Below are 27500 nucleotides of genomic sequence, written 5' to 3'. Positions count from 1 at the left end.
GAGAGAGAGAGAGAGAGAGAGAGAGAGAGAGAGAGAGAGAGAGAGAGAGAGAGAGAGAGAGAGAAAGAGAGCGAGCGAAAGCGAGAGAGAAAGCTAGAACGAGAAAAGGAGAGAAAGGGAAAGAGAGAGACAGAGAAAGAAAAAAAGAAAGAAAGACAGACCTGCAGACCATCACCCCCTCTCCTCTCCTCCTCTCTCACCTGAGCCAATCTCCCACGAAAGAGCCTGATATAAGAGTCTCATCCAGGGAGCCTCATACGCGAGACTCAAGGCTTTTCAAAGGACGGGCGGCTTCTTATCGCGGGCGTGTAAGGCCATACGAGTTCTGTCTTCCCCGCCCACCACCGCCCATCTCGCGCAGGTGTGTCGGGCGCTGAATAAACACAGGTGCTTCAATGCTGTCAACAAATGAAGCCTATTGGTTGGCTTGGGAATTATGTGCATGAATTCGTAGCCAGCTGAGCGTGATGCTGGTGTGCGGAGATGAGACACAGGAACGGAGATGCGTTGAGTGTTGATGTGTTTGCGTTGATGGAGAGATGACAAGAAGTTATGAATATGTACGTATCTACACGCGCGCACACGCACACGCACAAGTCGTACATGCATACACACACACGTACACAATCTCACAAACAGACAAATATAACCACACGTACATGCCTCCACGTGTATAAATAAGCACATACACAACTCTCGGCTTCATTTACTATCAAGCAAGCAAGCATTTACTGTTAGTGCTTGCGCCGGCCTTTGTGCTGGGACTTTGCGGTTATTATTTTGCTTTTTGACTTCTATCGGCCGTTCCAAGCAACCCGCTCCCAAACTAGACTTGTACGAGTGCTTGCCTGCGTGATTTCTTATCGATTGCTGGGTTTTATTGCTTGCTATACAGGTGGTTTTCTTGATGGGGGGGAGAAGGGAAGGAGGAAGGGAGAAGGAGAAGGAAAAGGAGAGGGAGAGAGAGAAGGAGAGGGAGACGGAGGGAGGGTGGGGAAGTGGGTAGGGTAGTGGGAGTAGAGTGGAAGGTAGGTGGAGGGATAGAGGGGGGAGGGTGAGGGAGGAAGGAGGGGAGGGAGGGAGGAGGGAAGGGAGGGAGGAAGGGGTAGAGGGTGAGCGAGATGGCGGAAATGAAGGAAGGAACAAAGAAGGAAGAAACAAACAAAGGAAGGAAGAAAAGGAGTAAGGAAGAGAGAGAGATATATGGAAAGAACAACCAAAAAAGGAAAGGAGGGAAGGATGGAAGGAAGGAAATGAGTGGGATAGAAAGAGGGGAGACGTGAGCATAAAAGAAATAAGATGGAGAGAAGATGGAGGAGGAGGAGAAGGGGGGGCAAAAGGGGATAGCGAAGACTAGAAAGAAAGGCATACGAGCGAATATTTACCAGGTCCATTTCGTCGGTTTTTATGATTCAGAGGGAGTACTTGCTTGAGGTGTGGGTGTGGTCCTCGTGTGGGCGGGCTGGGCCGTCGTGGGCGTGGTATCTTTCCCGTGTGTGTGTGGGAGAGTGTGTCTATTCCCTGCGGTCTTTCTGGGTGTTATGTTTATACTGACCAGGATTTATCTTTTTATTTTGACCCATTATTTTTTTTCTATCTTCCTTTTTCTTTCTCTTTCTCCTTTTTATTTTTATTCTATTATATTTTTATTTTCATTTTTCCTTAATTCTTTCTTTTCCATCTCTCTCTCTCTTTCTTTCTTTCTGCCTTTCTCTCTCTCTCTCTCTCTCTCTCTCTCTCTCTCTCTCTCTCTCTCTCTCTCTCTCTCTCTCTCTCTCTCTCTCTCTCTCTCTCTCTCTCTCTCTCTCTCTCTCTCTCTCTCTCTCTCTCTCTCTCTCTCTCTCTCTCTCTCTCTCTCTCTCTCTCTCTCTCTCTCTCTCTCTCTCTCTCTCTCTCTCTCACTCCTTCTCTCTCTCCCTCTCTTGTCATCCATCCCTGCTGTATCTCCCTGTCTCTCTCTATTTCACACCATTTCTCCCTCCCTTCCAAATATGTCCTTATCTCTCATCTAATCACCTTAGCAAAGTCTTTGTAAAGTCAATTCAATTTCTCTCTCAACTCGGTGCATGTAAAAAAAACAAAAAAAAACAAAACAAAAAAAGATTGCAACGCACCGTGATTAATCTGCCCTGATATCCTCAAAGTAAATCAGTTTAATCGAACAACAACAACAAACTCACACAAACGAAAACAAACAAATAAACACTAATATCGTGTTTTGAGATTTGAAAAGTTATATAAAAAAAGACTTGGAAGATTTAGACGTCGCGATACTGCGAGAAAATACAACAGGTTTGAATGACTGGCGTGTCGGTGAAATGTTTCGCCTGTCTTGCGTACTATAAAAGTGACGTCATTGATATCCATTGAAAAATGTGGTTGAACAATGGACGACCGACATTTATAGAAGTGCGAAATGACCTGTTCAAGATGTTGTTTTTTTCTGTCTCTATCTCGTCTCTCTCGTTCTCTCTCGCTATCTTTTTTGTTGTTGTTGTTGTTGCTATTTTTGTCTCTCTCTGTCTCGTCTCTCTCGCTATCTTTTTGTTGTTGTTGTTGTTGTTACTATTTTTTGATCTTCCATTTTGTTTCGACCTTCCTTTGTATTGCTGTGATTGTGCTGATTTTAATTGATTATTATTATTTTTTTTTAATGAGATGATTTAATTTGTGTTTTTTTTTCTGTTTAATTTTTCTTTCTTCTTTACATTTCTATTTTTATTTCTCTTCTGGTGTTGCTTCGCATGTAACAACTGAATTTGCGAGAAGGGATGACGCATGAAATCTCGATTTTATTTAATACAAAAAAAAAGTAAAAGAAAAAAGAAAAGAAAACAAAAAACACGGGAGAGCTTGTTTTTATTTACTTTATTACGTGCAGTGATTTTTACATTTTGATCTCTTGCACAACACTTAAATTAGTGTAGATAAGTTTTGTTTCTCAACTAAACTGAATAAAGCAACACACTCAGCGAAGACCAAACTGCGCATTACGCTAACGATAATGACCAGTGGTTGCAACATAGCACGGTGTTTTTAGCAGCGTCATTGGAGAGAAGGGAGAAGGAGGAAGGGAGATGGGAGATGGAAGAAGTGGGAAGAAGGAAGGGAGAGAGAAGAGAAGAAGCAGAAGAGGGAGAAAAGGGAGGAGAGAGAGAGAGAAACAGAGACATACAGAGACAGAGATAATGAGAGAAAGAAGTATTAAGAAAGATATAAAGATAAAGATAGTAATAGAGATAAAGAGAAACCTCGTATTTCACGCAGTTAAACTCCGAATTCCGAGATTCTCCGACGACTTTCTCCCAAGTTCTGGTTCACTTTCATATAAACCGTCTAATGTCTCTCTTGCTATTTCGTCTATGCATTTTTTTCCCTCTCGAGCGTGTCACGGTTCGGGTGATCCAGATTATGTGCGAATCTTAATCTCTTGTTTGTTGATAGTGATTCGGGTGTGTGAATTTTTTTTTTCTTCTTTTTTTTAAATGTACGTTGGATTCCAGTATCGCTTTTGTGAAATTGTAAAATTGTTATAATTTTTTTGTTATGCTTTTTTTTTATCTCTCTCTCTCTGCTAATGACGCTTTTAAGAAGCCACTTACATTTAATTTTTGTTTTCTCTTTCCAGGTACGGAGTCACGGCGAGACGTCCGAACAGGTACAGTAAACAAAGGAATCAATCAGCTGTTGTTCGGAAGCAGCAGGTGCAGACTGACTGACTGACTGCATCGGTCGTGGAGACTGACTGTAAATCGGTCGAAAAGTCTGACTGTAAATCGGTCGGAAAGACTGACTGTATCAGTCATTAGGACTAACTGACTGCATTGGTCTTTGGGACTAACTGACTGCATTCTTCGCGGAGTCTGACTGATGCAGACTGAGTGACTGCATCGGAGTGAATGACAAAATCGTTGTTGTGGCCTTCAGACGCACCGAGAGTGTTTCCTGGAGCAGATTTTTTTTCGGAGTAGATGGCTGAGTCGGTTAGGAGTGGGGTGGGAGGGGGGCGGGTACAAACGTGGTGCTCCTGTGATAGTTGTGTGTTGGGGGATGATAATGCGTTTAAGTTTTTTTTTTATGGTTGTGAATGTCAGTCGATTTGCTTTTGTAGTGTGAGATGGTGTGTCTTTTTTGTGAGGGAGCTTTTGTTGTGACGAAGTTTTTGGGTTGCTTTGGACTGAAGTGGAACGAACCGAGGGTATTATGCTGCAGTGTGTATATATATATATATATATATATATATATATATATATATATATATATATATATATATATATATATACATACATATATATATATATATATATATATATATATGTATATATATTATATATATAGTATATGTATGTATATATATGTATATATATATATATATATATATATATATATATATATATATATATATATATATATATATATATATATATACACACACATATGTGTGTGTGTGTGTGTGTGTGTGTGTGTGTGTGTGTGTGTGTGTGTGTGTGTGTGTGTGTGTGTGTGTGATGAAAATGCTTCTGTGCTATGACTTGTACTTCTTGCTGAGCGAGCGTTTATCAAGCGACCCGACAGCGCAGTCCAGCGTATTAGGTAAGGACTAAAAGCGTCCAGAGAGGTGCGCGTGTATCTCTCAATCAGAGTTGCTTTTAGAATTCCACGATCACGATTCTCTTTCCAAATATAACCATCTTAGAGTCTTTTTTTTCAAATATAAGCTCCTCAGACTTGAAAAGTAGATAGGTGGGGGGGGAGAGTAGGGACGTACCTGCTGGAATCAGGGACGCTGAGGATTAAGTACGTTCTGAAGCACATTGAGTCGAACTGATGCACATTTTTCTTTTCATTCTGGTGCGGAATGACCAAAACTTTAGCCTTGAATAGACTATTTAAAAGCTCCCAAAGGCGTGTCGTTTCTGAGAGCAGCAGAATCGCGTGTATGATTTAGCATGATTTAGATTTTGATTATTTATGTGTTGTATGATTTAGATTTTGATTATTTATTTATAGTATGATTTAGATTTTGATTATTTATGTGTAGTATGATTTAGATTTTGATTATTTATGTGTAGTATGATTTAGATTTAGACTATTTATTTATAGTATGATTTAGATTTTGATTATTCATATATAGTGTGATTTAGATTTAGATTTTTATGTATAGTATGATTTAGATTTTGATTATTTATATTAGGTATGATTTAGATTTTGATTATTTATATTAGGTATGATTTAGATTTTGATTATTTATATTAGGTATGATTTAGATTTTGATTATTTATATTAGGTATGATTTAGATTTTGATTATTTATATTAGGTATGATTTAGATTTTGATTATGACGAAAGAAATGACAGCGGGAGCCAACTAATTCCTCTATGATATACGAAAAAGAAGTGGTATTTTAGTACAGAAAGCTTCTGATGTTGTACTGCGTGGCGTAAGCACTCTCCTTTTCCATTACAAAGTCTAGTCCATTGTGTAGGCAAAGGAGGTTACGAAATTACTTTTTGTAAAGGGATGTTATTCACCAGATGGTTCTTGCTGGTTCTTTTTGTTGCTTGTTGTATGATTGTTGTCGTCATAATTTTTGTTTATGATTGTTATGTCTTGCGTCATTATCATCTTTATTATCATCATCTTCATCTTCATCATCATCATCATCATTATCAGCAGCAGCAGCAGCAGCAGCATCACCACCACCATCTTCACCATCATCGCCACTATCATTACTATAATTATCATAACCAACGTTATCATAGCAATAATGATAGTGCTGATGATAATAGTTATAATTATAATAACAACAATAATAATGATGACAATATTGATAAAAGTAATAAAGACAATGATGATTATGTTGATTAAAGTTATTATTAGACAAACGCGCTACGCACTTCTTGCCCTATGACGTCACGCCGCCTGTCCGGTAAAATCCGTTGAATCTCAGTAAGACACCGGAAGGGAGGGGGAGAAGAGGGGGGGGGAGAGGAAGGGGGGGGGGCAGTCAGCGAAATAGGAGATAGTACTAAAATGGAAGAAAAGGGGAGGGTTGATGAAATAGAATGAATAAGACACAGAGAAGGGAGAGGAGGCTTAGGAGGAGGAGGAGGGGGGGGAGGGGGGGCAAGATCGTGATTTAAAGGCGTGGAATTGTTAAGCTTCAAAGATAGAGAATATGAATATGAATAACAATAACAATAAGAAGAAGAAGAAGAGGAGGAGGAGGAGGAGGAGGAGGAGGAGGAAGAAGAAAGAGCAACCTTGAGTGTGCAGCATTTCGTAGTTAATGGCGGCGGGGAGGGGGAGAGGGGGTCGAGGTGGGAGGTGGGAGGTGGGGGGGGGGAGCAAGAACGGCTATGATCTCGGCATTCATGTGAGAAAACAAAAGGATTTTGGAGCATGGGTGCCACGGAACTCAAAAGATGCGAATTTTCTAAAGAAGAGAAGGAGAAAGTTGTTGCTGTGGGGGGGCGGGTGTTGAGGCGTTGCAGGGGGGGGGGGGGTTAAGGTGTTGTAGGGGGCTGAGGGTTGAGGGTTTAAGGGATTGTAGGGGGTGGGGGGTTGAAGGGTTGGTGTGTGTGTGTGTGTTTGTCTGTGTGTGTGTGTGTGTGTGTGCGTGTGTTTTCAGTATATAGTTACCTGTCTGCGCATGTTTATGTATTCAAGTACGTATGTACATCTTACTAATATGATAAATTAAAATGACGTTAATGATACCGATAATTATGGTTGCATAATAACCTTCAACTAAGGAACGACAGCGCTACGAAAATCACCACAGCAATTGAAATTAATAAACAACTCATCCCATTCTCACTCGCCACAGCAACAAGAACATCCACAAACATCCACAAACATCCACTTACGAACCACACACCCACCCGCTTCCCTTCGTATCCGACCTAACCAAAATCTCCCGTAATTCATGTCACAAGATCCATAATAATCCATATTTATCAGCTGTGTACGGTATCCTCGCTGACAATGAAGAAGAAAAAAAAATCACGCGAGGTTCCATTTTTTTTTGTCGCGTTTCTCGAAGACGTCGACGTGGAATGTGTCGAGAATTTATACTTGTCGGGCGTTTTGTAGAAGGATAATGGTCATATGCCCGGCGGTGGTGAGGGATGGCGTGTATTTGTGTTGTGTGGGGCGGTCAGGGACAGGGCTATGCAGGGCGGTCCCGGGACGGTCCGTGGTTTATTTAGGGCGGGAGGGATTCTTGTTTGGTTGTTTATTGTTTGGGTGGTCTGTTTGTTGTGTGGTTGCTGTGTATGTCGGTATGTTTGGTAAGTGTATGTACGTACATGCACACGCACACGTACACGTACACGTACACGTACACGTACACGCACACGCACACACACACACACTCACACACACGCACACGCACTCGCACACACACGCACACACACGCACACACACACACACACACACACACACACACACACACACACACACACACACACACACACACACACACACACATATATATATATATATATATATATATATATATATATATATATATATATACATTTCTATAAACATATACTCAATAAACTATCTGTCTATTTAAGGCATGCAATACAACGCCTACAGATAAAAAAATAGTGAACGATCTCACTATTTCCCTACAAAAAAAAAAGAAATCTTACTATTTACCTTTCAACACTTTCTGATTACATATTTTTTTCTCTATATATTTCCTTTCCCATCGTTTATCTACCCCTTCTCATGAAACACTCCCACCCCACCCACCCCCCACCTACAATCACTCTCTACTACACCCCCTACCCTTGCTCGTGACACCCCCACCCCCACCACCACCCCTACCTACGATCACTCTCTACTCCCGCCCCCCCACACCCCCATCCCCCGTATCACATTCATCTAAACATCTTGACAGAGCATGGGAAGTTCCCCGACAGATACAGCATGGTTTCAATATGGTTCATTGGTTCAGCGATTCCCTAAGGCTTTTCGACCAGAAGGGAACGAGGGAAGTGTGAGTGTCTGTGATTGGTGGTCGGGATGGTTGGGGGGGTGGGGGGGTGTATAGATGCTGTTATTAAAGTCGAATTAAGATGATCGCGGAAGGAAGGAATTGTGAGGAGGAAAAGAGGGATGGATGGTAGGAATTGAGAGAATTGAGGAAAGTTTGGATGATACTGAAGTACTCTTGAATATATGATCTTTCTTATTCTTTCTCTCTCTCTCTCTCACACACGCACACGCACACGCACACGCACACGCACACGCACACGCACACGCACACGCACACGCACACGCACACGCACACACACACACACACACACACACATACACACACACACACACACACACACACAGAGAAAGAGAAAGAGAAAGAGAAAAAGAGAGAGTGAGAGAGAGAGAGAGTGAGAGAAAGAGAGAGAGAGAGAGAGAGAGAGAGAGAGAGAGAGAGAGAGAGAGAGAGAGAGAGAGAGAGAGAGAGAGAGAGAGAGAGAGAGAGAGAGAGAGAGAGAGAGAGAGAGAGAGAGAGAGCGACAGCCTCGGGTCCTCGTCCTCAGAGAGCACGAGTCAAAAAGTGGGACAGGTCGAGGGTCAGCCGATGAATTATAAGAAATGATAGGCCTATGCTTTAGAATCGAGCCGCCCAGACAGCGTTTGAACCTCGCTTTGGGGGAAGTGGGGATGGGGGGGCAGGGGCTCGGGAGTTGGCCTTAGGGAGGGATGGGGGGGAGGGAGGGAGCGAGCTCTCAATAGGTCAAATCGAGGTAACGAGGTTAGTCGTGCCGGAGGATTGGTCATGTCGCATCTTCACTCTTGTTAAGGCCTTGGGAAGATCTGAATGAGTCGGGTAGGCCTAGAGTCTTAAGATCAAGTTCAAGGCGAAAGAAAGTTCATTGTGACACATATTTTTAGGAAAAAAAGGTATGAATAAGAATGAATGATTTCACAACATGTCTACTGGATATTTCTCCGAAATGACTGGAATGACACATCGTGCATTTTCAACCCAAAGCGACCACTTCGTACGGAATTAAGAAAATAAAAAGAGTGAATTTTAGATAAAAGCGGGTCGACTAAGGCATTCAAGCAAGTAATAACTTCGGATAGAATAGACACGAGGCCAGAAATATGCCTATATTCGCTCTCAATTTTGTGGGAAATAAGACACCTCTCTTGAGACGACACTGATGAAGGCAAGAGCTTCCTGATAGGCCTATCTCCCTAGGATTCCTGTCCTGTGATGAGTGGTGATGAGGCGTTTGGTATTAGCATATGCAAATTACGTACCAAAGGTGGAGGGGAAGGTTTGTTCACACGGGCGGGGATGACAACGGGCGGAGGAGGGGGAAACAGATGTATTGTGTTGGGGCATCGGGGTATGGTGCGGTGTTGTGTTCTTGTGTTGTGGAGTGTGGTATGCGGTTGTGTAGCGTGTCGTGGAGTTGGGTATGGTGTGTATTATGCTGGGAATGTATGTATTGATTTGAAATATTGTAAAGTGGGGGTCTTATTGCTTTGTGCTGTGGTATGGTACCGTATGTACCGTGCTTAGTAGTGGCCATGTATGGTATGGTATATATTCTATGGAGTATGATGCCGCGTATTGTTCTCTGGTATGGTGGTATGCTGTATGACCTTACCCTCCTCAGGCATGGACAATGGCCCCATAATTCGCCGCACCAAGTGGAATATTTTCTCCGTCACAGTAATTTCTTCTTTAGTGCGTTGTTGTCACTTTTTGCGCTTTTGATTTCAATAGAATTTGCAGTGAGTTCCGGTGACCTTAGCGACGGTCACGGGTTTGGCAACAGAGATATAAAACATGGAATTGTTTGCATGCAGTCAAGTGGTTTGGACTGTGCAGTGTAACGGGTAGATGATATAAAATTTCACGGGCTGACCTGGTTCCGGTTCATAATACAATGGCCATGCACATCAAGGGCCCATACAAAAATGCTTCGGTCTCATGCAAGGTTTTTTCTTCTGTGTTTCTCTGTAGTTTTGTCGTCTTTCGAAAGTTTATTGTATTTCAAGTGTCATTTACTTCATGGTAATGATAATTGCAATGGTAGTTATGATAGTTGTAAAAGTGATATCAGTAGTAATGATAATATTGAAGATAATGATAATAATAATCATAATGATGAAGATTATGATGATGGTCATAATAATGATGGTTGTAGTAGTAGAATAAGAAAAAGTAGTAGCAGCAGCAGTAGTTATTGTAATGATAGTAGTAATATTAATGATGATAACAATATTGATAATAAAAATGATAATATGAAAGATAATAATAGTAATGAAAACAATAATCATGATGATGACAATAAAGATGATAATGAGAGTGATAATGATAATTGTTATCATAATACTACTAATAATAATACTTATAATGATAGCAATGATTCTAATTCTAGTGATAATGATAAGACGAAAAAGCTTTCGTGTCACCGCCCATCAAGCCGTATCACCCCGTCTTCAAATCATCAAAATGTGAGACACCTAACGGAAACAAAGATGGCTGCCCAGCCCGGAAGAGACACCCGGATTTTGTCCAGGAAATTCTTTGGGCGGGAAAATTTGTATTTGGGCGGGAAATTCTGGTCGTCGTGGCCAATGGCGGTCGTTTGCACATGGGCGGTGGTGCGTGGGCGGTAGGTAGGCCTGCCTGGCACCTCCCGTGAAACTTTGAGAGTGAAAGTCACGCTGTTATTATTAATTTCATCAGCGTGGAACAAAATCTTGTGGTGATGGAGAAGAGTAGGTTAGGTGGAGGGAGAGTGTGGGTGTGTGTGTGTGTGTGTGTGTGTGTGTGTGTGTGTGTGTGTGTGTGTGTGTGTGTGTGTGTGTGTGTGTGTGTGTGTGTGTGTGTGTGTGTGTGTGTGTGTTAGGATCGTGTGGGGGTGAGATTTTTAATTTGAATGTTTGTCTACGTGCTTGTGCATATATGTGCGCATGTGCGAATGAACGAGTCCCAGAAAGAGAAAGAGAAAGAAGAAGAAAAAAAAAAGAAGAGACAAAAAAGGAAAACCAAAAAAACGAAAATGAATATACATCATCGTGCTTGCGTGTGTCTTTCCGTGCATGCATGTGTACATACCTGAACTCGGTACTTGGCGACGAAGGAAAATAACACCTTACGAGATGATGACTTGCCGTTTGTGAAATGCTTGGGTTTAGGGAGGTAAGAGAGGGGATTAGAGGGGTTTAGGAGGCGATAGGGGGGGGGGGGGAGAGGGGTTACAGGAGGGGGATACAGGGGTAAAGGGGCGAGAGGGGGGGGGATACAGGAGGGGGGTAGAGGGAGCTAGAGGGAGGTAGAAGAGCTACAAGGCACAGGTACAGGTTGGTACACGGAGTTTCATGGAGTTGAAGGATTATAGGAGAGGTAGTGGGGTGAATTACAGGGGGTAGAGGGGGTTAGAAAGAGATAGATGGGGGGTAGAAGCTAAAGAAGGAAGCAGACGGAGTTAGAGCAGCTAGAAGAGGGGGTAGAGGGGCATAGAGGTGGGTGGGGGAGGGACAAAGTCTGACTTGATAGGGTTACAGGTAGATTACTGGTAGATCTAAGCTTGAGTAGTCACACATGCCTGGCGTATATAATTACGACGTATATAAATCTGTGAGAGATGGCGTATTTTCTAGTAATTTCTAATCTACGGACGGGACTTTCTCCCTCCGGCAGTTAGAGGTTTTGGATGAAGTATGAACTGTAAATATCTTTTTTAATCGCAAGAGTTACGGTCGGTCCCGTAATTTAGGCAAAGAGTTTGTGGAAAAAGGCAAAGAAAATGATCTTATAGATGTGATGGTTTATGAAGATATATATGGTCATTCATTAGATGGAATGGAAGAGAGAAATACGGGTGTTATCGATAGGTCATTTAAAGAAAAAAAAAAATATATATATGTATATATATATATATATATATATATATATATGTGGATTTTAGGGAGAATGATGAATGATGAATAGAAATTGATGATCTTCTTCGTGTGACAATGAATAGTAATTCGTTATATTTATCAGCGTGACTGTGTCTCGTTATGATTTCTTTTGTGTTGACTGTGGGAAGCATGGAAGCATTAGAGAGAAAGTTTATAAGTGTGTGTCTAATCGTCTTTCTATTCTAAGTCTTTCGTGTCAGATTTTTCACCATGATCTTTTCCTGTCGAATTTAACATGTCAAGAATGTGATAGATTTATTTTGCTTTTTTTCGGAATGTATATTCGGTGTTTAGAATTATTAAAGGTATTGTTATTATTTGTGAACGTATTTATGTTTTTTTTGTGAATTTGATTTGTGGTTTTGTTATTTTTACTTTTTTATAACTAATCTGTGAATGTATATTATGTGTTATTTTTTCTTCATTTTTTAATTATTAAATTGATTAGATTGTATTGATTTCATTCCTCTTTCAATGTTTATAATGATGACAATGATAATCTTGGTTCCGGTCATAGATCACATGTAATAAGCTACGATGATGAACCCAACATTGGTAATAATGATGCAAACTTGGTAACATTTTGTAGTAAAACCGCAAAAAAATGTACATTCTAACTTGGTTACATGCTCGCGTGCGTGTGACGGCGTGTGTGCGTTGGTCATTAGATTATGTTTTTTTTCTCTCTTTTTTGAGGTTATAAATGTTCTCTTTTGTATTTGTATTCTTGTAATCTTCATATTACTTATTGGATGTTTAAGAACATGGATGTTTAGACTTGAGAGTATTTTTTTAAATGTCATTTGTCCTCTTGTGTTTGCATTTAGGAAATCCCTAAATGACACTTGAATATTTAAGAATACAAACGCACTCATGTACTTGTATTATGTGGAAGTATATAAGTGGACATTAGTATATCGGAGTATACATGAGACCATGAGTATTCTCTCTCCTCATGTTTGTATTCTAGAAATCTCCAGGTGATTTAAGAAGAGTCGTGATTTCTAACGTGCGATGATTCAGGCAGATCCGGTTAGCCGAAGAGCGCGTGTGTGCGTGCGGTTTTCTCCAGATTTTTCGAGTAAAAGGCAACGTATATCGCGGAGGAAAAATGGCCACGGCTCTGGGGACTTTTATTTTCATAGAGCGGCGACGAGTACCGTATTCGTTCTTCCCACTAAGACGTGATAACATAAGGGAAGAATGAATACAAGAAAGCGCCCGTCTGCAGATCCAATTTTCTTTGCGCGATAAATCAGGGTTACGCAAGATTTAAGCCCTAACTCTGGTAAATTGTTTGGTCTCATGCTGTACGCGTCCGCGGTGGCGGGGGATGTGAGGTGTTGGGAGAGATTTTGCCCGTCCTGGCGATATCGGTTGATTGCTTTATTGCATATTTCGTGCACGCGATTGCTCACTTACAGATATTCATTGTTGTCATGTTCGTGTATTTAGCCGGTAAAAGAAAGGGTATAGATATAGATACACAAATACCAAGACACGCACATACTCTCTTTCTCTACCTATCTATCTATCTCACACACACACACACACACGCACACACACACGCACACACACACACACACACACACACACACACACACACACACACACACACACACACACACACACACACACACACACACACAATCACACACAATCACAGACGAAAAGGGACCTCAGGTAGAGATAATACCTCCAATTGTCTGGATGGTCAGTATACATCTTTTCAAGTGGAAGAAAAGCTAGTGGAAGGTAAGGTTTAGAGTGGGGGAGGCGTGGGGAGGAGGTGGGTAATTGGGGCAGGAGGGGAGGGGAGGGGAGGGGGGGGGTCAAAGGTCACCTGATGGTCACTTGGGAATAGTTGTTGGCTTCTTCATAATAGAGACATCTGTATCCCTGAGGTTGTTTGCGGTCGGTGCTTGCCTTTTAAGAGGTCTCACCCGTGTTTGCTACTCTCTCTTTTTTTCCCTTTCTCTCCTTCTCTTTTTCTCTCTTTTTCATCTCACGTCTGCTTTATTCTTGTTTTTCTATTTCCCTCTTTATTATTATTTTTTCTATTTATGTATCACATATCTATGATCTTTCTCCCTCCCTCTCTCTCTTTCTCTTTCACCCTTTCTTCCTCTCTCTATCTCCCTTCCTCCCTCCCTCCTAACCTTCATATCGCCCTCCTACCCCCTCCCCCCACTCCCCCTCCCCCCTTTCACTTCTTTCAGACTTCGTTCCAAATCTAATCTCCGGCTGAAAGGAGCTTTGGAGTTTGGAAGCCGAAGTCTCTATGGAAATCACTATGAATAAAATCATATCGAGACCATTTCACTAAAGTATTAAAAACTCTGTTCATGTCTCGCTCCTGAACACAAAAAAACAGGTCGTTCAGGGACGGTCGACACTTCTAATAACACCCCTGAAGAACAATGATAACAACTTTCTTTAGCGGATAAGAACGGAACATTTTCCATATCCCTCTGGCCTTGCTTTGTCGTGCGTTCTTATTCTTTCTGCGTTCTTTCTTTTTCTAGTTTTCCACTCTCTTTTTTTTGGTCTTTTGTCTTTTTATTTTGTTTCGTAGCTTCTGTTTGTTTATTTATATTTCTTGTTATTTTTATTTTGTTGTTGTCTTCGTCCTTCTCCTCTTCTTTTTTTCATTCTCTTTCCCGTTTTTTCCCTCTCCATTATTTTTTTTTCTTCTTCGTCTATTTGTCCTACTCCCCTTTCTTCTCGTTTCTTTTCCTCCCTCTTCAAGATCACCCATCATTCCTCCTGTCTCCCTCCCTCCTTCCTTCCCTCTCTTTATTCCCTTCACATCCCACTGTAAAATCCCTTTGCCTTCTACAGGTGTTTCCCCATCTTATTAGATGTTTCATCTCTCCCACCCTCTATTTCCCTACACTACTCCTCTCCCTCCCTCCCTCCCTCCACTACCCCTCTCCCTCCCTCCCTCCCTCCACTATCCCTCTCCTTCCCCCTGTCTCCCTCCACTACGCCTCTCCCCCATTCCCCTCACTCCGAGGGCGAAAGGACCTCCACCCCGCTGAAAAATCCTCTGGGCTTCCACAGGTGGCTTCCCATCCGTGTGATTCCTCACCTCCTCACGATGGCAAACACTATATAGGATACGGGCGCAGGGACACTCAGCCAATTTCCTGAGCATTGTTAGTCCGTACGCCTGAATAAACACGGAAAAGGGAATAGATTGCCAGGCTGCTCTGGGACTTGGTTTAGAGGAGGGGGGGGGAGGGGGGGTGAAGGTGGTGGTAGCGGGGGAGGGGATTAAACGGTTGTTGTTGTTGGTGGTGGAGATGAAAAAGGAAGGGGAGGGAGAGGTTGGAGTGTGGGTGGAAGTGGAGAAAGAAAAATAATAAGGATTACAAAATTCGGTGGGGGGGGGGGGGCAAAAATAACAATAACATCTCATGGAAAAATATATATGTATATCAACCACTCACAAACCAAACATACAATTAATAAACATAAAAAGAACTTATCGCCATAGCCCCCTCCTCCGAATACCAGAGACCCCCAGATCACGATTAACAACCTCCCCCCCCCTCCCCTGTCCAATCCCTCAGCTGATTGGAATGTTTTTGACGCATCGTCTGAATCCTCATCACCACCTTCTCCGCCACCTGACATCGCCGCGGACAGGTAGCGATCGATCGATTATTATAACCTCGATAATCACGGAATGCGAATCGTTTATGATAAAAAAGAAGATTAAGGTTGAGAGAATCGATGATTGGACACTGATATTAAGGACGTCAAGAGCTGGTGGTGATTAAGGGTTTTGAGACTTTTAATCGAGGGAGATTACTCAATGAACCGAAGGGGGGGGTTAGGTAGAGATGGAGGGGGAAGGGGAGGGGGGCGTTAGGAGTAGAGGGGTAAGGGGGTGGTAGAGGCAGAGGAGGGGAGAGGGATGGTATGAAGAGGGGGGAAGGGTAATTAACGACGAAAAAAAATCCAGAGGTTAAAACAAGGCAGTTCCCCGGGTCATTGCAGTCAAGCGGGAGCCATTCACGCGCGAAGGCACTTAGGAGGCGAAAAGTGTAATTATCTCTTGAAAAGATTCGGCGAGGAAGAAGAAAAAAAGAGGTATCCTGCGGAAGTAGGATGTCTTAGATGACAGGATTCCTCCTTCGGGAACAACACATTCCTTCGATCTTGAGAAGGGAGGGAGGAGGAGAAGAGGAATGAGGAAGAGGGCGCGAATGATGTTTTGATCAGGGGGGAGAGTGATGTCAGTCGATGGCAGATAATGCCAGAAGTTAATGACAGGATGACTTGGATATAAGAAGGGGGAGGGGGGTGTATGGGCGGAGGCAGGAACAGGGGCATGGATGGGGATGGGGAGGGGGGGGGGGGCAGGTGATAGGACGGTCCAGCAGGAGAGGCAACAATGTATGTACACATCGCTATTATCCTATCAAAGGCCCATTCACGTTTCAGGACCAATTTACGAACGATATTAACCCTATTCGGTAATCCCCCCTTTTCCCGAGAAGCTAAATTATTCCCGCGAAGGATATCACAAATTACGGCCGCTTTGAAAAGAGTTTGAAATAGGTCTGCGAAGGATGTTTTTTTTACAGTCGATTCAAAGCAGATCCTTATTCGAGCGCGCGGGAAAATAGAAATGGCGGGAAGTTCGAATGTTTTCTTTTTTTTCTCCTTTTAATTGTCTTAGCAATTCCGGTCGGCGAATCAAGAATAATAGGAGAGAGAAGGATCTTGATATCGCGTCATTGTAATTCTGAGGATTATTTGAATCACTGCTCAAGGATTTTGCCGTGAGAAGCGAGATACAAAGGCCCGTGCACAGCGAGTCGAGGGCTCGGAGCGAAGGAACGATTGCGCGACCTTGGTTTAGCATTGAAGTCTCGTAGCTCGGGTTGTGTTGTTGATTTTATTACTTCGTACATGATGAGGTGAAAGAGATGGCGGTAGCTGAGGCCTTTTGTTTGTTTGTTTGTGTGTTGATTTAGGATTTGTGGGTATATTTACGTTTTACCCTTTTCCCCCGAATGAACAAAAGAAGGGGATAGTTTGTTGTTTATTTCTCGTGATTTATGAGAATACTAAGTGATGGCCTTGGGTGCGTCGGCGGAAATCAACTTGGCTTGGCGCGCCTCTGGGAGAAAGAAACGTCATCGCGTCTCCACTCCCTCCTCCTCCTCTTACATTCTCTCTGTCTCTCTTTCGTTATTGGTTTCTCTCTCATATCCTTTCACATCCTCTGTTTAGGCCTATGTATGTGTATTTGTCTCTCTCTATATATACATTTTCGATTGATTGATTGATTTGTTTGCTTTTGTCATCTACTCTTATATTCCCTTTTTATTTTTTCTTTCGTTTTACCTTCATTGAATTTTACTGATATATATTTTTTCTCATGATTATTTTACCTATTTCTTATCTCTATGTGTATTCCATCCCGAGTTTATGTTCTTTCTCCTTATCTTAATGTAATTATTATGTACATACATCTATAATTCGCATGTTATCGTTTCGTTCTGACGTGTTCCGCTTTCCTGGAAAATTTAGTTTTCTTTCGTTTTCTGTGCGTCCCTTTTCGTTTTCCTTTCTCCTCTTTTCATTACACGTTTACCCGCCTTTTCTCCATCTTCTTCATCTCCTTATCTTCATGAGATTATTTTTTGATGATTGATCTTATATTCAAATCAGGCTTAGATGATTATGAATGAACACCTGATTAAGTTCTATAAAAATCTGAAATGCCTGCTAAGAAATCATTTTCTATGTATCTGAGCTTGTGTGCTCGTGTGTGTGTGTGTGTGTGTGTGTGTGTGTGTGTGTGTGTGTGTGTGTGTGTGTGTGTGTGTGTGTGTGTGTGTGTGTGTGTGTGTGTGTGTGTGTGTGTGGTACGCGTGCTTGCCTTCGTAGTCATGCGCTTATGTATACTTATACATACGTACGTTCAGTTGCATTACGTGACTGTGCAACCATGAGTATGAGTGCATTTGTAGTCAAGTCTGCATGGCTACAATGACTAGGATGCTATAGGGATTCGGGATTAGGGAGGGAGAGAGGGGAGGGGGAGGGGGAGGGGATATAGGAGGGGACAAGTGACCCTGACCTCTCGACACAAGGTTTGTCCCTGTAATGCCGTTCTATGTCGTGTGTCGTGGAGTGTCGAACGAAGGGGCTGCTGATGACGTAATCTTTGGCTGAGTATAGGTGTGACGTCATAATCACAAAGTCTGTGTTTGTGTTTTTTCCCCCGTGGTTATATTTGTTACGTGTTTTGGTATTTCTTGGGTAAAGCCTGTGGTAATGTGTTTTTGACGTTTGTCTTTAGTTTATTTTTCAAAAAATGTTACAGGTCTCACTGTCTTTTATTTTGTTTTATCTTTTGTAGACTTTGATCTTTTTGTTTATCCCCATGCTTCTCCTATGAATTATTATGGTTGTTCTTTATGAAAACTCACACACGTACACATATACACGCGCGCGCACATACAGTATATAAATCAGTTCATACTTGAATAAATCCGTGTTATATATCAGTGAAGCGAAGCGTATCGAATTCCTTCCAGCCTTTGTTATATTTTTGAAAATACAAATATGTTTTGACAATTTAAAGGGCGCCATTTTGTGTGAGAGAGTAATTCATTGAGTAAGTGAAGTTAATAGTATACGTGTTCGTATTTTTGTGTGGGAATCCGCAGGTTTTGACCATGGAATGAGGGGAGAGGGAGGGAAGGAAGATAATTGAGAAAAATAACAGAGGTGGAGAATAAGGGTGAGGAGGAAGAGAGAAAAAGGTAATGATAGGAATGGTGGAGACTGTGAAATGGATGAGGTATAAGCTGGTAGGGAGGGGGGAGGAAGGGGAGGAGGCGATGGAAGATGAGGAGATGGAAAAAAAATTGAGGAATGCAAATGGAGGACACTGTTTTGCTTTGACCGCGACGTGATGACCTTCCCCCGGCCCTCCCCCTCCCCCTTCCCCTCTCAAGTACGCTTCTCCCGCTACCTGTACCCTCATGTCTTCCCCTTCTCCCCTCCTCCTCCCCCTCTTCCCCCCTCCCCTTCCCCCTCCTCCCCTTCCTCCTCCTCCTCCTCCTCTTCCTCCTCCTCCTCCTCCTCCCTTTCCTCCTCCTCCTCCTCCCCTCCTTCCTCCTCCTCCTCCTCCTCCTCCTCCTCCTCCTCCTCCTCCTCCTCCTCCTCCTCCTCCTCCTCCTCCTCCTCCTCCTCCCTCCCCCCTCCCCCCTCCTCCTCCTTCCCCCCTCCCCCCTCCAGCCCACGCCACTGTCCCGCATTCCTGTGGCTGTTCCCTACCTTATGAGTGTGCCACAGTGACTCATTCATTGGCCTTTGTCTCCTGCTTCGGGCATTTGGTCAGTGTCTCTTGGAAGGTCATCCGGGGTCACGGTTTGTTTTGAATCTTCTTACCTGAGGCGGTCATTGAGATTTATTTTTTTTCCTTGGTAGTGTTATTAGATTTTTTTTTCGTTTTTCTTTTTTTCTGGAGGAGCGATGATCCCGTTTTTTTTCTCTCCGTTTATTCGGTTATTTACAGACGAGATTTTTAAAAAATTTTGTATATATATATATATATAAATATATATATATATATATATAAATATATATATATGTATATATATATAATATATATATATATATGTATATGTATATATATATATATATATATATATATATATATATATATATATATATATATGTATATATATGTATATATATATATACACACATATATATATTTACATATATATTTTATTTATTCATTCACTTTGTATTATCATTATTGTTTTTAGATGAGTGCGCCTTTGCATATGCAAGACTAAATGTTTTGAATCTTATAGGCCTGCGTAACCTTCTGTCTATCATCTAAACACTCTTCTTATTTCTCTCATCTCGAAACCCTCACGCTCGGCTGCATCTCCCCACAGCCTCACATTCCTGCGGTAAACATTCGGCCAGATTATGTTAATTACGTTCATTAATTAGTGTTTTCGGTACACCTGCGAATGTTCTTATCAGTTGCCCCTCGTGTTTTCCACAGGCGTTTTCTTCTCTTTTTTTCTGTCGGGCGTGTGGGCGTGGGAGGCGTCTTGTAAGATTTGTTTGTAGGTTGTGTTAGTGGTGTGTGTGTGTGTGTGTGTGTGTGTGTGTGTGTGTGTGTGTGTGTGTGTGTGTGTGTGTGTGTGTGTGTGTGTGTGTGTGTGTGTGTGTGTGTGTGTGTTTGTGTGTGTGTGTTTGTGTGTGTGTGTGTTTTGTGTGTGTGTGTGTGTGTGTGTGTGTGTGTGTGTGTGTGTTTGTGTGTGTGTGTGTGTGTGTGTGTGTGTGTGTGTGTGTGTGTGTGTGTGTGTGTGTGTGTGTGTTTGGGTGTTGGTGTGTGTGTGTGTGTGTGTGTGTGTGTGTGTGTGTGTGTGTGTGTGTGTGTGTGTGTGTGTTTGTGTTTGTGTTTGTGTGTGAGTGTGTGTGTTTGTGTGTGTGTGTGTTTATTTGTAAGGCTAAGTGTATGGACGTGTATTTGTGTATGTGTGTGTTATTTGTGTAAGTGGATATTAATGATTTTTAATCCCGGTTGCTATATGCAATAACCATTTTCTCTGACAAAGTCGTGATACAAAGAATAGGATTGTAAGAAAGTATGTAGGTGGATAGAAGAGTAGGGGGGTAGATATGCAGTAAATCGAAAAAAGGTAGCAAGATATACAGTAAAATCAAAGAAACAAGTAAGCTGGGACGGTAGCATATAGACAAACAGGCAGACAAGCAGACATGCAAAAACGCAGATGGATAAACAATTACATAAGCTGTCTTTTGGCTTTGTATATATTTGTTTCAAAAAGGCGAGGTGGACATTGCAAGTCTGCAAAGGAACGGAAGTTAAAGCTTAAGACCGTGAGAAACAGTCGTTATTTATATTACAGACGCGGTGAGAGAATGCCAGAGGAGGGGGTGGGGGAAGAGGGACGGAGGGGGTGGGGGAAGAGGGACGGAGGGGGGGGGAAGGGAGGGAGGGTGAATGGGAGAGAGGGAGAGAAAGAAAGATAAAGTAGAACGAGAGGTAGAAGAGGGAGAAGGAGAAAAAAGAAAGAGACAGAAAAAAAACAGAGGCAGACGGAAAATAAGAGGAAAAAAGAGGAAGAAGGAGAGGAAGAAATTTTGACAAATTGTGTTTATCAAGCATGAGCTAACCTCGTGGATTAATTCTGCGGACAATGACAAATGTATTGAGCTGTTTATGCTTGAATTAGTGGTTTTGGCGATGCGTGTGTCGGCTTGGATTTATGCGACTGCTTTGAGAGATAGACGGCAAGCAGAGTGACAAGCAGGCAAAACAGGCTAGTAGGCCCATGAGCAGGTAGGTAAGGTAGCCAAGCAGACATGCAAGCAGACAGACAAACAAACCAACAAAACGAACTCAATGAGCAAAACATACGCAAACCAAACTAAAAAAAAACACACACACAAACAAGCAAAGCAAAGCAAGCAAGCAAGCAAGCAAGCAAATCCACAGACAGGAATCCCAACCACCTGCTTTCTAAAGACAATGTTCAGAATCATGGTATCGTTAGCCAGGTCCCCTTCCCCCCCTCCTCCCCTTCTTTGCTGTCAAGGCTCATGTGGTCAAGGAATATAATTTGCATATTTGTTAGATTGTGAGATCAAGGACAAGTGGAGGAGTTACTGTTGCTTAAAGCTTTAGTCTGTCCGTGGGAGGTCTGAGGTCTGGCCGCTTGAATTGGCTTTTATCATTATCATAAATAAGGGCGGTTTTGGATTATTTGCTTTCATTATTGTTGTTGTTGTTGTTATTGTTATTATTATTAGAGCTATTGTTATTATTATTATCATTTTTATTATTATTATTATTCAAATTGTCATCATCTTTATCATCATCGTCAATCTCATTATCGCATCCATATTATTATGTTGTTAATTACCATCATCATTAGAATTATTACTTTTGTTAACATTATTTTTATTACTGATTTTTTAGTTTTTTTTTCTCATTTTATTTACATGCGCAAAGAAGATTATAGAAAACGATGGTGACTTCTCTTATAAGCAAAACCAAAAACTGTGAAATGTATTATATTTGAAATGGTGTCACATTTGAGTGTGCATAGCAAAATTATCTTTTTAACCCCTTCACTCCGGGCAGTAGAAAGCTACTGAATATGACAAGTTTTAAGCCAAAACCTCTACAAGTTTATAGCCAAAACCTCAAAAAACGATTGAAATAGTATGGTAAACTAATCATAATATGTTTTATATTTTTACATAATGTTCCATAAATAAATAATAAAATGATTGCTAATAAATTATCTTTTTAAATGATGTTTGAAATATACAGTAGATACAGATGCATAAACCAAAAAAAAGAAAGAAAGAAGAAAGAAAAGAAATGAAATGGTGACCCGTAAGTTTCGAAAATGTTAAAACAAGAATGTCATTCAGTTTTTTTTTCTTTCATTAACCTTACTCAGCGTCTCAGCACGAAAATTCCGTTCGTGTGAAAAAAAAAAAAAAATGTGTGTCGTCATAACTGATACTGTATGCTGAGGAGGACACGAAACAAATTTATAATACGTCTTGAGAAAAAATAAAAGTTAAAAGAAACACGAAAAGACAAATGAGAATCGCAAACACTTGTGGATATATCGTTCACGAGTTTTAAAATAAAAAAAAAGATAGATATTAACGTTACCGTATTTCTTTGTGTGTGGACGAAATTATTATTAGTATATATGCTGTTTATGTAAATGATCAAAAGAGATTGAAAAATTAAAATTGGATTTTTGATAATGAAGATGGGACACACGGCTTGTGGGAGTTGCATTCATTGCCGTAATTGTTGCTTCAGGGTTTAAGACAGGGTGCCGGGTTCACACGCACACAGACACACACACACACACACACACACACACACACACACACACACACACACACACACACACACACACGCACACACACACACACACACGCGCACACACACACACACACACACACACACACACACACACACACACACACACACACACACACACACACACACACACACACACATACACTCACGCACGCACACCGAAAAGAAAAAAAAATGAGAAAGAGAAGAGAGAAGAAAAGATGGAGAAGGCGACAATTATACAGAAATAGTAAACTAGAGAAAAAAAAAGAGAAATAGCAGAAACAACAGAAAACGGAATCCTCGCCACGTAAATACGTTTTCTTCGGACATGCATGCGACGGTGATTGCTCGGCCGCGGTTGCAAAGGCAAAGTTGAAATACCGCTACCCCGTTACCCCGTGCTTGCTTGCTTGCTTGCTTGCCTTTGCTCCTAGGCCAATTTGGTGCCTCGGACGGGGTTGGGTGACCGCTTACGGCCGCCAGGTGCGCTATCGTGTGTCCTGTGCTTGTACGTGTGGGTGCGGGTTGTGTGTGTTTGGGAGGGGAGGGGTGGGGGTGAGTGTGTATGTTGGGGGGAGGTGAGTGTGTATGTTTGTGTGTGTGTGTGTGTGTGTGTCTGTGTGTGTGTCTGTCATACTCCACCTCGAAGTCATCGCACTCCACCTCATCGTCGCTTTCCTCCCTTTCTTCAGCCACATTCCTCCACATTCTTTTTAACATGACTTGCTCCTTCTCCCTGTTCTTCCCCTCCTTCGAAATCTTTCACCCTCCTCTGTTATTAACCTTCAGATTCCTTCGTCTCTTTCGATTTCCTCTCCTCCTATCTCCTCCTCCTTCCCCCCACCCCCTTTTCTTCGGTTCCTCTCCCCGGCACGTCGTTGTCCTCTTCGTCCTCCTCCTCCTCCTTTCTCTTTTTCCTCCTCCCGTGTCTTTCTCTTCCTCCTCCTCCTCCTCTTTCTTCTCTTTTTCGTCCCCCTCCATCTCCTCCTCATCATTTTCCTCCTTCTCCTCCTTCTCCTCCATCTCCTTCTCCTCCTTTGGGAGGATTGGAGAAAGGTGGGAAGTGAAGAAATAGAGAGAGAGAGAGAGAGAGAGAGAGAGAGAGAGAGAGAGAGAAAGAGAAAGAGAAAGAGAGAGAGAGAGAGAGAGAGAGAGAGAGAGAGAGAGAGAGAGAGAGAGAGAGAGAGAGAGAGAGAGAGAGAGAGATGAGAAAGAGATAAAGGAGAACCAAGGACATAAAAAAACATATAAAGAAGAAGCAAAGAATTCGGACAAATATGTAGATAGAGACATAGATAGATAGATGAATATGTAAGCAGGTAAATAAATACATAAATAGATGTGTATACAGATTTACATACAGCAAGTATAAAGAAATAAAAGCAGTGCGGCTAAGAGAGAGGAGAGGAAAACTAGTAAACATGATAAGGATAACAAGATGATTAATGATTTAGATGCTTTGAGATGAAATTTGCATAATATACTGGACGTTTTGGTTAATTAAAAGCAAGAGTTGGTTTTAGATTTAACCGGATATAGCCGGGTTTAAGCAGGACAGAATGATATGCTCTTAATTCTCGATAATTTCCTCGATATGCAAATGAGCTTATGTTTATGCAAGGGTATCTGATCTCCCGTTGTCCAGACGCGACCTAAATTTTCGCTTGTTAAAAATTTTGGCCATTAATTAGTGGATGAATACCACTCCCCCCTTACTTCTTAGACTCTCCCCCTCTCTTAATCCTTGTCCTTCCCTCTTTACCCTCTCCCTCCCCTTTACTCTCCCCCTCCTCTCCTCCCCCCCGTGCTCTCTACGTTCCACCTTCTTTTCTATTTTCCTTCTTCTCACCCTTTCCTTTCTTTACTTTCTTTCTTTCTCTCAGTTCTCTTATATTTTCTCCTTTCGACTCTCTTAACATCTCTCTTCCCCCCAAGACTTTCATCATCCCCTTCTCTATGTCTCTCTTTCCCCTTAACTCTCCAATTCCCCACCCTCTCTATATATCCCCCTCCCCCTTTTACGTCCCCCTTACTCTTCCTTCCTCCTTTTCCTTCTCATTTCCCTCTCGACTCTCCCCTCTTTTCCAAACCCTTCCCCTTTTTCCTTCCCCCATTTTTCTTCCCTCTTTATACACTCTTCTCCATTATCCTTCTTCCTTTCCCTCTCCGTTCTTTCCCCATTTTCCTCCCCTTTTCCCCTCCCTCCTCCCCTTCCTCCTTCCCATTTTTCACACGCTTCTGCTAGCGTTTATTAGGAATCAGGAATCGTGGGCGTGATAATTTGGTGGGCGTGAGGCGGACGTTCCTTAGTCTCTTGGGTGTGAGAGGGTAAGGTTAGTTGTGTGTGTTTCTGTATATGTGAGTGCGTGTTAGTTTTGTGTTTGTGTGTGTGTGTGTTTTTGTTTGTTGTGTGTGTATGTATGTGTGTGTGTATGTGTGTGTATGTGTTTGTATTTGTGTTTGTTTATGTGTCTATATGTGTCCGTGTATGTATATATGTATGTATGTGTGTGTACGTGTGCATGTACATGTCTATCTCTATCCATGTGCGCGGATATTCTTTTGTGTACATCTTTAAGTATGACAGATATAAGGTTGAGTGGATGAACACATACCTTGCAATCACTCGCCATTACGAGATAAAAAAAACGGATTAGACTTTCTTTTTTATAGACATGATAGCCAATGAAGGGCAGACAGGGTGTGGTTGTGGTTGGCTTTATTGTATTTGTCTGTTTTTTTTTCTGTACATGTGATAATTTTGTTATGGTTATTTTTTTTTCAATTCTTTGGGAGCGGTGGTGGTGGGAATGGATGTGGAGGTGGAGAAGTAGTAGTAACAGGAGGAAGAGGAGGAGGAGGTGGAGGTGGAGGTGGAGGTGGAGGTGGAGGTGGAGGTGGAGGTGGAGGTGGAGGATGAGGATGAGGGGGAGGATGAGGATGAAGGGGAGGGTGAGGATGAGGAGGAGGAGGAGGGGAAGGAGGAGAAGAAGAAGGAGTAGTAGTAGTAGTAGTAGTAGTAGGAGCAGGAGGAGGAAGAGTAGTAATAGTAGTAGTAGTATTAGTATTAGTTGTTGCTGTTATAGTACTAGTTTGTAGGGGTTCATTCTATCGTGACAATATTAAACACAGAATTAAGAAATAATCAAATTATGTTACCATAAATAAATCCAACTGCCCAAAAAAGAAAGAAAAAGAAAACAAAAAAAAAACAGACCGATAGTTTTAAAAAGAAACTGAAAGTCTAAGTTTGTTTAACTTGAGCAGCAGGATGTGTATTTTTAGGGGTTCAAAGTTTTTGTTTGGGTTCGTATCCCCTCGAAGCTGTTTAACTTAGAAGCAGTTCTCTCGACCTTTTTTGAGTGGCCGGCTTAGAGCATGACCTTAAAAGAATACATTTTTGAGAGACAAAAACATTGGAAAACACATACACACAAAAAACGGGTTTTCTTTATTTTCTTGTTTTCTTTGAAGGAGTCCGAGTTGAATTCCAGGTAAACAGATAATTGCGAGGGAGTGAGTCATCGCGTGACTCCGCCCACCTGTCGCTTGTCCCGCCCTTCTTTTTCATGGCGTCTTCATGTATTCCTGACTTTCCCTTTTATGGTTTAGTTTCATTTTTTTTGTATGATATTTTCTGTATGTGTTGTTTATACGGATTTCTTAAAAACTGTCAAAAGGAGTTACGTTTAATCTGTTCTCTCTTCTCTTCTCTTCGCTTTCTCTCTATTTCTCTCTCTCTCTCTCTCTCTCTCTCTCTCTCTCTCTCTCTCTCTCTCTCTCTCTCTCTCTCTCTCTCTCTCTCTCTCTCCCTCTCTCTCTCTCTCTCTCTCTCTCTCTCTCTCTCTCTCTCTCTCTCTCTCTCTCTCTCTCTCTCTCTCCCTCCCTCCCTCCCTCCCTCCCTCCCTTCCTCCCTCCCTCCCTCCCTCCCTCCCTCCCTCCCTCCCTTCCTCCCTTCCTCCCTCCCTCCCCCTCTCTCTCTCTCATTCACTCAGTTACTCCCTCACTTCCCCCTCCCCCTCCCCTTCCCAGTCCCCCCCACCTCTCTGGTCGTTTTGTGACGGGGCGCGAGAGCGTGACGCGCGAAACGACGGCGGTTGTCCCATGGGAAATATAACTAATTATCTGAGACGTGACCTTCGAGAGGGGGAAGGGAGGGGAGGGGAGGGGAGGGGAAGGAGGTGGAAGAAGGGGAGGGGAGAGGAGGAGGGGAAGAGATGGGGGCGGAGTAAGATAGAAGGGAGGGTTGGGTAGGTTAGGAGGTGGAAGAGGAGCGGGGGTGGGAGGGGATAAGAAGGAAGGGAAGGTTGGAAGGGTTAGGAAGGGAGGGGAGGTGAGGTGAGGAGAGGAAGAGCGAGAAGGAAGGGGGAGGGAAGGAGAGGAGGGTAGTAAAGTCATGGGAGGGAAGGGGAAGAGAGTGGAGGGTGGGAGGGAAGGAAGCAGAGGTAGGGGGAGGGGTACGTGGAAGACAGTTAAAGGAAGAGGGGTACGAGGAGGAGAGGAAGAGGTGGGGGAAGGAGACGACAGCGAGAGGAAAAGGAGAAGAAAAAGAAAACTCGACCCCAAAAATGGACGGTTGAGGAGGAAAGTGGGGACGCGACGAGCGGGTTGAAGGGGCAGAGGATGATTGCTGGGGCAGAGGGGG

The 27500-nt window shown here is 42.4% G+C and overlaps 1 protein-coding gene across 4 annotated transcripts in view; it reads left to right on the top strand.

Moving 5' to 3' along the window:
* LOC122253501 (CABIT domain-containing protein serrano) overlaps positions 1 to 27500 on the top strand; it is a 259418-nt gene that overhangs the window by 90904 nt on the left and 141014 nt on the right. For 2 of the 4 annotated variants that reach the window (XM_086530468.1, XM_086530469.1), the window contains exon 2: positions 3629 to 3658. The exons of the other annotated variants lie outside the window; for them this stretch is intronic. The gene's annotated coding sequence lies outside the window, so the exon portion shown is untranslated. The remainder of the gene's footprint in view (positions 1 to 3628; positions 3659 to 27500) is intronic. 4 annotated transcript variants of the gene reach the window in all.

The sequence above is a fragment of the Penaeus japonicus genome, unplaced genomic scaffold (assembly GCF_977035675.1).
Source record: "Penaeus japonicus unplaced genomic scaffold, GWHDUDI00000001_assembly GWHDUDI00000033, whole genome shotgun sequence".
In the NCBI taxonomy this organism is placed as follows: Eukaryota; Metazoa; Arthropoda; class Malacostraca; order Decapoda; family Penaeidae; genus Penaeus; species Penaeus japonicus.
The sequence above is the reverse complement of the archived record's forward strand: the minus strand, read 5'-3'. Positions and strand labels throughout refer to the sequence as shown.